This window comes from Petaurus breviceps, unplaced genomic scaffold (genome assembly GCF_028583685.1).
Source record: "Petaurus breviceps papuanus isolate PSGF00001 unplaced genomic scaffold, PetGlider_PUasm1.0 90723, whole genome shotgun sequence".
NCBI lineage: Eukaryota > Metazoa > Chordata > Mammalia > Diprotodontia > Petauridae > Petaurus > Petaurus breviceps.
In genome coordinates, this window is record NW_027187323.1 from 1,040,698 (window position 1) to 1,053,763 (window position 13,066).

Below are 13,066 nucleotides of genomic sequence, written 5' to 3' on the forward strand. Positions count from 1 at the left end.
ACACACACACACACACACACACACACACACACACACACACACACACACACACACAAAGATGGCTTGCCAAGAACAACAGAAACAATATAGCTATTTTCTTTGAAACTACTGACTCTCCATCACCGGCCTGAGTGAGCCACTTCTTGCTCATTTGCCTGAATGATGACAACACAGCGTTTGCTCTGAATTACAGGGAGGGCAACTGGTACTCGAGCTAGGCCTGGAGCTGGGATACATGGCCATCATCTCAGAATGGCAAGAGTGTGCCGACAAGCTAAGCTGTAGGTGCCCAATAAAAATTAAAGAACGACTATTTCTCAGTCATGCTCCTAGGCTTAACTGGTGGTTTTCTAGACCCACTAAAATGTGTCCTGATGATTCTTTATTACACTTAAGAAAGACATAAATAAATTCCAACTTTGGGAGGTCCATCACATAATCTGAAACTGACTGGTAACTTGGGAAGGAGTTTGCATTTGAAAAGATTTTGCCATTCTGCACATCACAGCCTTAATGGTCAAGTGGACCTGGTGTCACAACTGGACTGACAGAGTTCACTGAATGTTTTCCCCTCCTTTCTAAAAGTTCAGAAGAACGTGAACCAAGGCCAGAAAATAGCCATGTGACTCTGAAGGGCACAGAGGTGAAAGAAATGATAGACACTGCCTGTTAAAAAGCTGATGAATCTATCCAAGGACAAAAGTCACAAAGGGGGTTAAGGGTGGTCAGGGGAGTGTAGGCAATAAGTTTGTAAGTATAAAACACTCTTCAGTTTATAAAGCACTTTCCTAAAAACCACTATGTAAGTTGATGTAAATATCATATTTCCATTTTACAGATATGAAAACTATGGCTCAGGATTTGCTCATGGTCAAAAAGCTCATAAGTAAACGCAGGTTTCCTAAACCCAAGTCTAACACCGTTTAATAGTTCTACTTTTCATTTTGTTGGGATAGGACGGTATTACAGAATCATATAAACAAAACTAAGGATATCTGAAGGCTTATCCTTATCTCTAGGATTCTAATAATAAATAGTTTCATATTCAATGGTAGTTCTACCAGTTGCTTTGCTTTGTGAGCTATCCCCATGTTTTCTGCAATTATGGTCAATTAGGAATAGTTGTTGGTCCTTGGCTTTTGAAAAGGACCGATGACATCATGGGTGATGTCTTGACTTGTGGGTGAACTGGGTTTGAGTGAGGCTGGGCTGCACAAAGCCTCACTCTTTCTTCCAGAGTCGTGGAAGTTCAGTGGCAAGACAAAAGTCAGGATGACTGGGGATGGCCTGGGTGCAGTGGATGACCTTGGTGTCTTTAATGTCTGACCAAGCTTTGAGTGATCCACAGTGCCTGCTTCAGCCACCTTCAAATTGTTTTCATCCTCCCATTCTCCTGGGGGAAGCTTCATATGCTTAGAATAGACATCCCTCTAACTCACTGATGGGTTTGAGGCCTGTCAGTCACCCTCAAATCAGTTTAGCCCGTCTGCTGAGTTGGCTTCAGTGGAGTGTGGCCACTGCACATGCTACAGCTTCTTGGAGAGTTGGGTGAGGGTAGACACTGGAGGTGAATGAGCTGCCCTGAAAAAGGCTTAGCAAGCCTTCACACCAGAGGTGCTGGTCCTTGTGAACATCCCACACACCCCATTAGGAATAGTTCAAACAACTTAGGCAGATGCCATAAATTTCTTTTTAGCCTGGAGCTGGCCTCTATTATATCAGTTAAGTGGAATGTTATATGTTGTTACATACACTTTAAACAAGATTAGCTGCTCATAAAGGGATATGGGATAAATTAACAGGGAAACTGAAATAAACTACATTACTACAATGAGTAAGTGGCAATTAGCTGAGAGGCTAGTGTTTCCCTCCCAACTGGCATATGTAATATGAAATAACTTTCTGAGAAATTCAAAACTGCTGCACAGGCTAGTCTGAGGCACAAAGGAATTTCTGGGAGTTAACAGCTTTCTCAAATATCATATGGCACACAGATCTTGAAGCCTACGGAATGCTACATTTAGAAGAAAAATGACCTGAATGTCACCCAGCATGGTGTAGGAGTGCTAGATTTAGAGTCTCTAAGGACCTGGGTTCAAATTCTATCTGACAACTACTAGCATGGGCAAATCTCTTGACTTCTCTGAAACTGGGTTTCCTGATTTGTAAAATGGGGATAATAATAACTGTCATTCCTACCCCTAGAAAGACCCAGGCAGAGTCTCTTAACTCCTCAGAGCTTCTGGCAATGCTCTAAGGTTCTAAGTTGCAGAACAGTCACTAATTTGTATTGAAAGGAGTTTCTTCACCAAAAACTCCCCTACATCAATGACATCAAATGTCAAGACAAAAAAAAATTCAATTACAACAGGACCTTTGTGAGGATCAAATGAAATAATATGTGTAAAGCATTTTGCAAATCTTATTGTGTTATAGCAACATCAGCTATTATTAAGAACACAAGAGAGAAAACCTCTAGGATATCAAGAATTTCATGGTGATTTCAAACCACAGTTCACTTAGTGTTCTTGTAAAATACAGAAGACGTAACACAATCTCAAAAATCTTAATCACTTTATATGAAATTAGCTCCTTTTGGACATACTTATGACTAATGTACTGATAGCCTTCTCCAGCACAAAGGCTTTTATGTAATACTGAGAAGCAGCTTGGGAGTAGAAAAGTCACTGGACATGGAACAAGTGGACCAAGTCAAGGCTCAACCCCTCTATCCACTAGCCATGTTATCTTGGGCAAACCACTCAACTTCTAGTCTTTAAAATGGGGATGGCATTAATTCTGGTATTTCATAATACTCTATGGAAGGAAGAGGATACAAACTCCTAGTACCCCGGTTTTAATCTGCTCTTTTTCATTAGTTCATTTTATCCACAGACACTAAGACTGGTAGTGGTGCTCTCTCAAGCTCATTAATTTCCTCTCTAAACCCAATGCTCCTTTTGACATCACTATTTCTGCACATGGTATTATGATTCATTTAGTCTCCCACCCTCCTACCCCTGGGGGTCTTTGACAGAACTCTCATGGTTCTTCTACATGTCTGACCATTCCTCTGCAAATGCTTACTGGATACTACATGTTAAACCCTACATTCTCCCTTCCTTTTCAAATGCAATCATTTACAAAGTCTATTGATTCCAATTCAAAAGTATCTGCAACATGTTCCTCTCTATTCCAAGGTACTCTCACTCCAATCCATTACCTCCCTACCTCCTTACACTCCAAAGCAATAGCCCCCTTATAAATCTCCTCATTTTGAATCTCTTTCCTTCAATCCATTCCTCACACCACTCCCAGAATTAAAAAGCAAGCAAACAAATACAGACAGATCTGGTCATCTTATTTCTTGGCAAACCCCCCACAAAAAATCCATACTTCAATGTGTCCCTAATACCTACCAAGTAAAATTCAACTTCTTTGCCTACATTCAGAGTTCTGAGCAACTTGGCCTTCTAGCTTTATCTCATACTGCTGCCCCATGCACTGGAGTACACTCCAACCAGCTTGGGCCATTCTCACCACCACCCCCTTCTTCATTAACTCTTTTCTACCTCTCTTCCAATGTTCACATTATTCCTTTTGCTAGCTAATACTTTCTTCCCTCACATCCTTTAAAACTCAATTCCTCTTGCAGCAAGCCTTTCATATTTACCCCAAAGATACAAAGGAAAGATATCTTTCCTTCCCATCCCTAGATCTTACACTGAACTTTGCTTTCAAACTCTTTAATATACTTTGTCTTATTCCCTTATTAGACTATAAACTACTTAGGATCACAGGATTATAGATCTAGAGGTGGAAAGGAAATTCAAGGTCACATAGTCCAAATCCCTTATTTTATAGACAAGGAAATCTGGGCCCCAAGTGTTTAAGTGACTTGTCCAAGGTCACAGAGGTAATAAGTGATAGCACCAGATTTTGAGCTCTGATGCCAAGCCTCCAAGTGAAGCAGTCTTTCCAATGTACTGAGCTACCTCTCCTAAATGCATGCAGGCCATTCCTCATTCTGCTGCCTAGAAGAGTGGGGTTCACCTTTGGCAGTCTGGGGAAGGTTTAATGTCTATATTCATCATCGAAGAAGTGTTAAATTTCAGGTAGAGGTTGGTGAAGATAAAGATGTGATTTTTTTTCTTCCTATCTAAGTTCATGGAATCCTAGACTCAGTGGGTTAAGAACTTTTGCTAAACAGCATTGTGAAATACAGTTAGGTGGTAGAGTGGATAGAAATGGGTTCAGATTCTGCCTCAGACACAAGCCTGTTGACCACAGGAGTCACTTAACCTCTGTCTGCCTCAGTTTTCTCATCTGTAAAATGGGGATAATAATAACACCTACCTCTCAGGGTTGTTGTGAAGATCAAATGAGTTAATATATATGTAAAGTGTTTTGCAAACCTTAAGAGCTACATAAATGCTAGCCATTATCATTAGTGAATAGCACTGAACTTAAGAATCAAGAGGATCTAGGTTTGAAACCTATAGAGAAACTCCCTAGCTCTGTGACCCTGGACATTTCACATAATCTCTCTAAGCCTGTATCCTTATATATAAAACGAGGTTAACCTTACAAGGGTCAAATAAGATAATGTATATATAGTAGTGAACAAACGGAAAATGCTGTATTATCACCACTACTGTCTAGTTCAATGTATTCCCTAGAGGCACACCAAAAGAACTTAACAAATGTTTACTCTATTTGCTCAATGATTTTAAAAAAGCATATACTGAAGGAATAAAGTATTTCTATAAGTACAAAATTGCATAAATAACTGTCTCTAGTCAAAGAAGTTTAGCCAAAGAGACAAATCTTTTATTTTTAATAAAGTTTCTAAAAAAACTTAAAAAATTTTTTTATCTGCTACAGATGCTATAATAAAACTCCAACTATGTGCAAGCACTGTGCTAAGCACTAGGGATACAAATAAGAAAAGGAAAGACAATCTTTGCCCTCAAGTTGTTAAATCCAAATCCCTAGGAAACTTTTGGACTCGATTCGTTTTGAATGTATATTCTCCTAAATAATAAATTTCTCTCTGATGGATCTAAGAAAGTGTCTGAAAAATTCCCAGTATAGGACCCAAGTGGTATCCTAAATGTTTTTGTCCCCTCTGACTGGATACGCACAAGCATCTCTGTTCCCACAAGATATAAGAACAATCATTCTCATTACCAAATTCTGCCTCTGAATTATACTATTTTATGCTATGGTGACTGCCAAATATCAAAGGGTAAGCCCTTCTGAACATTTTTACACATATTTTCTGACATCAGTGGTTGTCTGAATAGAAGAGTAACGTGGACTACTTGTAAAAAACCCATGACCACTAAAATGAGACCTTACCAAGTCACACCCCATAAGCTTACCTACCTTGGATATGTTCACAGAAATCTACCTTCATTGCAATTGTGCCCACATTAGTAAGGGTACAATATCCTTCTCCAAAAATAATAATTCACATTTATATAGAGCTTTAAGGTTTACAAAGTGTTTTACTCTACAATAACCCTGTGAGTTGGGTAGTATTATTATTTCTATTTTTACAAATGAACCAGGCTGAGAGAAGTACCTGGTCTAGGGTCACAGGATTTAGAGCCGGATGGGACTTTCGGGGTTGGTCCTCTAGGCAAAAGTCTGTCAACTGGCAGATGAGGGAAGTGGAAACTGAGGAACCATGCTAAGGTCACATAGAATTAGGATCTGAACCCAAATCTTCAGATTTCAAATCCAGGGCCTTTTTTCTGTTAAGTCGTTTAGTCTATCAGTCGTTTTGGGCTATCTATCCATCTCTCCAAAAACTGTAACAATCGAACAGGGATTTTACATGCAGGCAGTGTTATTTCTTCTTGAGACTCCAACTTTGTCTCAAACGGGATCCACTCGGGGCCAAGAACTGAGCGGTAACACAATCAAACAAACATGCCTTGGGCCCTTGGAGATGGGAGGAGAGAATGCAAGGCTGGAGAGGACCGAGAGGCAAAGGGAGGGTCGGTGAAAGCTGTCAGTTGCATCCAGCTGGCAGAGGGCTGGCTTGGCCGTGGCCTCGCCGCTACGCAATCTGCCAGCCCTTCCCGACAGCACACGTCTAACGCGGGGCTGCCTCCAGGCTCCCGGGACAGGGCAGGGCGGGAAGAAGGAGCGCACCGATCACCTGCTCAACTTCCTCACTCGGGCTCACGGACACCCTGGGAGGAGTCGCTGGACAAGGACCGAGCAGAAGAGGGATGCGAAGCCGCTTTCTCGGAGCCTGTGTCTCCTCCGGACCCTTAGTCCTGCGACTAGCTCCTCCACGAGAGGCCCAGGGTCCCACGGACAAGTCTGGCTCGAACCCAAGACCCTCGTCTGCCCCGCTGCCCCGACTCCCCACGCGTGGCACGCCCTAAAGGAAGGGTGTCAAAAGGGGCTGCGACCTCAGGGCGCCCAAGGCCCTCCCCCACGTCTCTCCTCCCGAGGCCTCTCTAATAAAGGGGAGGGGGCTTCAGGGGCGTACCGAAGCCGAATACTGGTGGGGGGGCAGAAAGAGGAGGGGTCCCGAGCACCGCACAGGGTACTCGGGGGAGGGAAGCAGTCGGGCAGCGGGGTCCCGGCCTCGGGAGGGGGCGGATCCTGCCGAAGGGCCCCTGCGCCGCCTCCTCCTTCAAGGGACGCACTCCTTCTTACCGGGGCTTGAGGGTGCCAGCGGCAGCAGCACCGGGAACTCTTCGAAGCCAAGGGCTTTCAACACTTCCGACTCAGCCCCGGCAACCGGAGCTGACGTCATTGGCCAGGCGCCCATGCCCCCTTCGCGTCACACCAGGGCGCCGGAAGTGCCGCCGGCGGCCGAGAGGGCAGCGTTAGCTGGCCGTGGCGTCGCTGCCTCCCCTGCTTGGGGGACAGTGGCCGAGGATCGGGTTGGGCGGAGGCAAGGAGGTGAAAGAAGGTTCATTCGTGCGGCCAAGCTGAACCAGCACCTTTCCCAGCTCTTCCCGTGCCACAGGGGCGGGGAGAAGAAAAGAAAAGCCAAACAATGGGCATGGCATGGCACGCCACGTGTCCTTGTGCTACCAACCTTGATAGGATTATAGCTTGAGAGCTGGGAGGGGCTTTACAGGTCATTTAGTCCAACCCCTCACTATATACTAATGAGAAATCGAGGTCCTCGGGAGCAGAGAGGAGACGGCCTTTGTCCGAGGTCACACAACTTTGCAACCCACAATTTTCACACTCCAAATCCTGCGTACTTTCCATTAGCCATTCACAGGATGCTTCTCTATAATTGTCCATTTCCAAGCATCCCCCAGGGTGCCTTTGTTGTATAACAATAATAATGATAGTAAAATTTTACACAATATATTAATTATTATAACAAAAACATCAGGACTTTGAAGTTTTTTTTTTCTCGTGAGAATCCATAATGTAATGAAAAGACTACTCATCTATAAATCTGTCATGTAGCAAAAGCTTATTATTATCATTATTAGGCACCACGTGGATGACTAGTGGAAAGAGTATTGGATTTGGATTTGGGAAATCCAGAAATTCCCGAAACACGAATTCCAATAGGGTATACTGGCAAATGTTTTCCGCAGGCTCTCCAGAAGAAAAACAAAAACAAAACCCAAAAATTACACCACTGTAATAAATTTGCATTGTTAACTTTTTCTCCAGCACTTTCTTAAATCTAGATAATCAAGGAAACAAAGAATAGAGCCCCAATTTGTAGTGTTTATTCATTTCCAAGGTGCTCACATTGAAAACTGTTAAGCTTTGCCAGTAGGAATGACTCCAGTATACCTCTGATTACAGTCCTGGCTCTACCATTTGATCTTGAGCAAATCATTTCCCTTTTCTAGGCCTCAGCTCCTCATCTGTAAAATGAGGGAGTAAAATGAAATGATCTTCTAAAGCCCTTCCAGCTCTATACCAAACTCTTTGTGTATTTAACCTCATTTATCCATTTCAGAGAAGAGTAAGTTTCTTTTGATGCCAGCAACCCCCACCCTTTAATACTCTTCTTCTCACTTGTCATTTATGAGAAACAGCAAATTCCTTCTTCCTCTTTTCTGCATCAGAGTTTTCCTCCTTTTATCCTCCCTTCTCTTTTTTCTCTTCAAATCCTTTAAACTGAACCAATCCCCTCCCCAGACACTGTGGATCTCTTAAAAAAACAAAAAAATTTACATTATTCTTTGAAGACTACTTATTTCTTCTTTCCTTATTAAGATGTTAGAATTATATTGTCATACATACCCTTCTAGTTGTTCAAAATACTTTGCAAGATTTCTGGGTTTCTCTTCGTATGTATTTCAAAGTTCCTCCTCAGCTCTAGACTTCTTATTAGAAAAACAACAGTAATAGTAGCTAGCATTTATATAGCCCCTATTTTGTGCTAAAAGGCACTATGCTAAGTGTTTTACAAGTATTTAATCTGATCCTCATCGAAACCTTGGGAGGTTGGTGCTATTATTATCGACATTTTAAAATTGAGGAAACCGAGCCAGAGGTTAAATGGCTTGCATAAGGTCTTAAAACTAGTAGGTATCTGAGACAGAATTTCACCTCAGGTCTTCCTGACTCCAGGCCCCGTACCCTGTTCTCTACACTTGCTACCTCCCTGCCTACATCTCCTTCATCAAAGGTCCATTTTTCTCCACATAGGATTGTACTTTACTCTTCTGGGTTATTCTTGGTGCTGTCTATTTCTTAGGCCTTTTAAATATAATATTGCAATACCTACTCTTGTTTTTAGTAGAAGCCAGGAATTGTGTGATCCTGACTAGTTACTTGGTATGTGACTGCTGTTTTCTGGATACTTGGAGTAATTTTTTTTTCTTGGATGTGGGAATTCAGGATTTTGGCTCTAATGTTCCTGGAATTTTCCTTTTGGGTATTATTTTCAGGAGATGATAGGAGGCACTAGTATTCCAGTATGAATGCTGCTAGTCACTCCTGGTGACTTCCAGGGTCCCTGCTGGGATTCTGACCACCCTAGGGATTTGTGACCACCCTGGGGCTTTAATCAGGTGAGCTCTACCCTCTTACTACCTTGGAACACAGGATTTTGTAGGCTATGTGTTTCTTTGGCTTATCCCTAGTTGCTCTGAGAGGTTACCAGGTTGTTTTTCTGTGCTGGCACTGGCTTTGTGGGCAACCCCCCTTTCCTAATTGCCTATAGGATTCTGTCTGACTTTTTGTGCAGTTCTGGGGTAGAAGAAATCATTGTAGTTCTCACTGAAATTTTTTTTCTTTTTTTTTTTTTTTGGAAGGGCAGTTGAGGTGGCTTGCCCAAGGTCACATGGCTAGTAAGTGTTAAGTGTCTGAGGTCATATTTGAACTCGGGTCCTCTTGACTACAGGGCTAATGCTCTATTCACTGCCCCACCTAGACATGAATTTCTTGACCATTATTTGGACTGGTGTGAATTTTAGGTTTTGCTGGAATAGTTGTGTGGGTGTTGTATTCAGGTAGCCATGTTGGGACAGATGTCTGGTGTTGACTCTGTATGACCCATGAGAAAGGGTTTTCTTCCCTAGTGGCTTACTTATTTATTTTTTCCAAGAGGAGTTCAAACCACAGGGTGGTGCTATAAGTCTGGAGGACTGCAAAAGTACTGGGTGGAAGGTAGAATTCATTGAATTAGAAAGGAAAATATCAGTTGTTTATGGGCTTCTCTGAATCCTTCGTGTATTTTGTACATTTTCTGTGGGATAGAATAAAGGTTGTACTATACTAATATATACACTATTACCTTGGCTGCTTATATGAATTTTGAAATTTTAAAAAATTTGCTTCAGTGGAAATAGATGCTTGAGCTATATTCTGAGATTTTCTAGAAGTGACTCTATATGGGAAAAAATGAGCTAGAGAGAGTGATTTTGAGGGTTATACCCCAAGCCCAGTCTATGTAAGCCAAGAGTTTTATTATTTTATAATTTAGAGGAATAAGATGCAAATAAGTCTGATTTAAACTAGGATGTAAGAAGGACAAAAATGGGAGGAGTATGTTAATAAAAATAATTGTGGACACTTACATAATGCTTTAGACAAAGTGCTTATAAGAAATATGAGGAAGGAAAAATAACTTGGCAGCTGGGGGAATCAGTGAAGGTTTCATGAAGAAAGTAGTACCCTTAGCTCAGCCTTGAAAAAAGAGAATTTTCTAGGTGAGGGGAACAACCTATGTGAATACATAGTAGCAGGAGAAGAGAGAGATCAACTAATAGTCTAGATTGACTAGAATATAGTATGTGGAGAGGCTGTGTAGTATGGTAGGTGGAGAGCCAGAGTCAGTAAGAGCTGGGTTCAAATTATGCCTCTAATTCATACTGGCAACGTTGTTGTCATTGTTCAGTTGCTTTTCTGTGGTATTTGACTCTTTGTGACCCTATTTGGAGTTTTTCTGGCAAAGATACTTGCCATTTTCTTCTCCAGCTCATTTTATAGATGAGGAAACAGACAAATAGGGTTAAGTGACTTACCCAGCGTCATGCAGCTAGTTTAAGTGTCTCAGGCCAGATTTGAACTCACATAGATGAGTCTTCCTGACTCCTGGCCTGGCACTTTATTCACTATGCTACTTAGCTGCCCTGGCAGTGTGTTACCCTGGGGAAATCACTTGAGGTCTCAGTCCCCTAGTTAACCCTGTAAGACTATAAGTTTCAGAATAGCGACTGGTCTGCATCAGTAGAAGCAGTTTGCTCCCTGGGAGTTCCTAACGCTAGAGAACTAGTCCAAGGGGGAGGGAGGGGGACGGAGCAAGAAGCAGCTTATGTGATGGAGTTTAGACTGAAATAAGACTGGAAAGGTAGGTAGGATCCTGATTGTGTAGGACCCTGATAAGTTATTTCTATCCTATTCTTTGTGCCATAGGGGACCACTGAGGGTATTATGCAGGGGAATGACACAAGTAGACCTGTGAATTAGGAAGATTATTGGCAACTGTGTGACCAAAGCTGGGGAGACTAGAGGCAGGAAGAATAGTTAGGAGGCTATTACAGCTGCCCAGGTGAGAGGCCCTGAACCAGGACAATGGTGCAAAGGAGACATATGCAAGAGAGATTGTTGTGACTTCAGTGCTACGTCAGGAGTAGAATGGTTCAAGAATCTAAGACATTACTTTCTGCTATGAGTTTTCTTTCTTCTTTTTTTTTTTTTTAAAGAAATTGGGGTTATGTAACTTGCTCAAGGTTACATGGCCAGGTGTTTCTGGGTGGGTGCTAAGTATCTGAGCCCAGATTCCATCCCAGGTCTCCTGACTCTGGGGCTGGCACTCTTACTCACTGCACCACCTGGTCGCCCCTGCTATGAGTTTTCTTAAGGGAAGGGACTAATCATTAATAATCCCAATACATAAACCTAATGGGATCTCAAAATATATATATACACACACACCTGTTGTCTGACAGATATGTGCCTCTGTTTTATAAAAAGAGCTATAAATCACCCAGTCCTGGGTAAGTGAGCTAGGAGGCCATGTGGATAAGCACTGGACTTGGAAAGAGTTCTGGGATATTACACATGTCATTTAACCTTTTTTGTGTCTTTTTCATCATCCATTAAGTGGTATAATAAGACTTAATCTATTGGCCGGCCTCAGTCAACCAGTCTCACACCTTCTATGTGACTCTGTTCTAAACAGTATTTTAAACAATTGAGATACAAAGAAAAATTTAACAGTTATTATCCTCAAGGAACTTATATTCTATGAGGAAACACATGTGAGTAGATCTATGATTATACAAAGTAAATAAAAGTAATGGGATGGGAAATTATTCTAGATCAGGAAAGGTCTCACATAGGAGGTAGCCCTTGAGCTGAGCTTTGAAGAAAGTTAGAGAGTCTATGAGCCAGAGTGTAAGAGAGAAAATTCCAGACACTGGGGACAGCCTGTGCAAAGGCACAGACAGGAGATGGGAAGTCGCGTGTGATGAATAGTAGAAAGCCAGTTTTGCTGTATCAGGGGAGTATGGGAAATAAGCCTGGAAAGGTGAGTTAAGACCAGATTGTGGAGGGATAAAACACGAAACAGAGGTGGCAACAGAGAACCACTGGAGCTTCTGAAGCGGGAGTAACAGGGCTGAGCTGTGCTTTAGCAATATTATTTTGGTTGCTGTGTGGAGGATGAATTGGAGAAGGATAAGACTTGAAGTGGGGATTGGTTCAGGAACTGTTTCATAATCCAGACAAGAATTTTGAAGGCCTGAACTAGGGTGATGGTGATGGCTATGTGAACTGAGAGAAAGGAATGCTTATAGTGAGTATTACTGAGGTAAAATTGATAATACTTGTCAACTGAATAGATATATAGGATGAGAGAGTATTAGAAATTTGAGGATAATAATATTAATAATAGCTAACATTTATATTGCACCTGCTATGTACCAGGCACCGTACTAACTGCTTTATACACATCTCCTTAGATCCTCACAACAGCCCTGGGAGGTACAATTATTATCCCCATTTTTACAGATGAGGAAACTGAAGCAAACAGAGGTTAAGTGTCTTGCCCAGATCGTACAGCTAGTAAATATAATCAGATTTGAACTCAGGACTTCCTGACTCCAGGCCTGGCACTCTATCCATGAAGATTGGAAATACAGTCAGTGTCTTAGAAACAGGGAAGTTGGGAAGGGGGGTGGCTTTGGGGAATGAGTTTTGTATTTGACATTTTGAGTTTGAGATACCTTTGGCACATATAGTTCAAAATGATTAGTAGCAATTTTAGTGGTGTTGGGATTGGAGTTCAGGAGAGAGACTAGGACTGGATACATAGATCTGGGAATCACATGGCATGGAATGAAAAATCATTTATTAAGCACTTACTGTATATCAGGTCATAAGTGTGTAGATGATAAGTGAACCCTTGGGAACTAATGAGCTCATGGACAAGAGAAGGACTAAGATAGAGCACTGGGGTGTACCCATAGAGAGGAGGTAGCATATGGATGATGATCCAGCAAGAGCTCAAAAGAAGTAATTGAAGGGGGCGGCTAGGTGGCACAGTGAATAGAACACCGGCCCTGGAGTCAGGAGGACCTGAGTTAAAATCCAGCCTCAGACATTTAACACT

The 13,066-nt window shown here is 42.1% G+C and overlaps 2 protein-coding genes across 5 annotated transcripts in view; both read right to left on the reverse strand.

The window, feature by feature from the left end:
- The window catches only part of UBE4A (ubiquitination factor E4A), a 37,234-nt gene extending 30,410 nt beyond the window's left edge, over positions 1 to 6,824 (reverse strand). For 2 of the 4 annotated variants that reach the window (XM_069066676.1, XM_069066674.1), the window contains exon 1: positions 6,679 to 6,823. The gene's annotated coding sequence lies outside the window, so the exon portion shown is untranslated. Of the gene's footprint in view, positions 1 to 5,587; positions 5,735 to 6,678 lie in introns of those variants that run through there. The other 2 variants (XM_069066677.1, XM_069066675.1) reach the window with 2 other exon arrangements.
- Positions 1 to 13,066, reverse strand: part of ATP5MG (ATP synthase membrane subunit g) — an 84,497-nt gene that overhangs the window by 37,224 nt on the left and 34,207 nt on the right. The window lies entirely within an intron of this gene.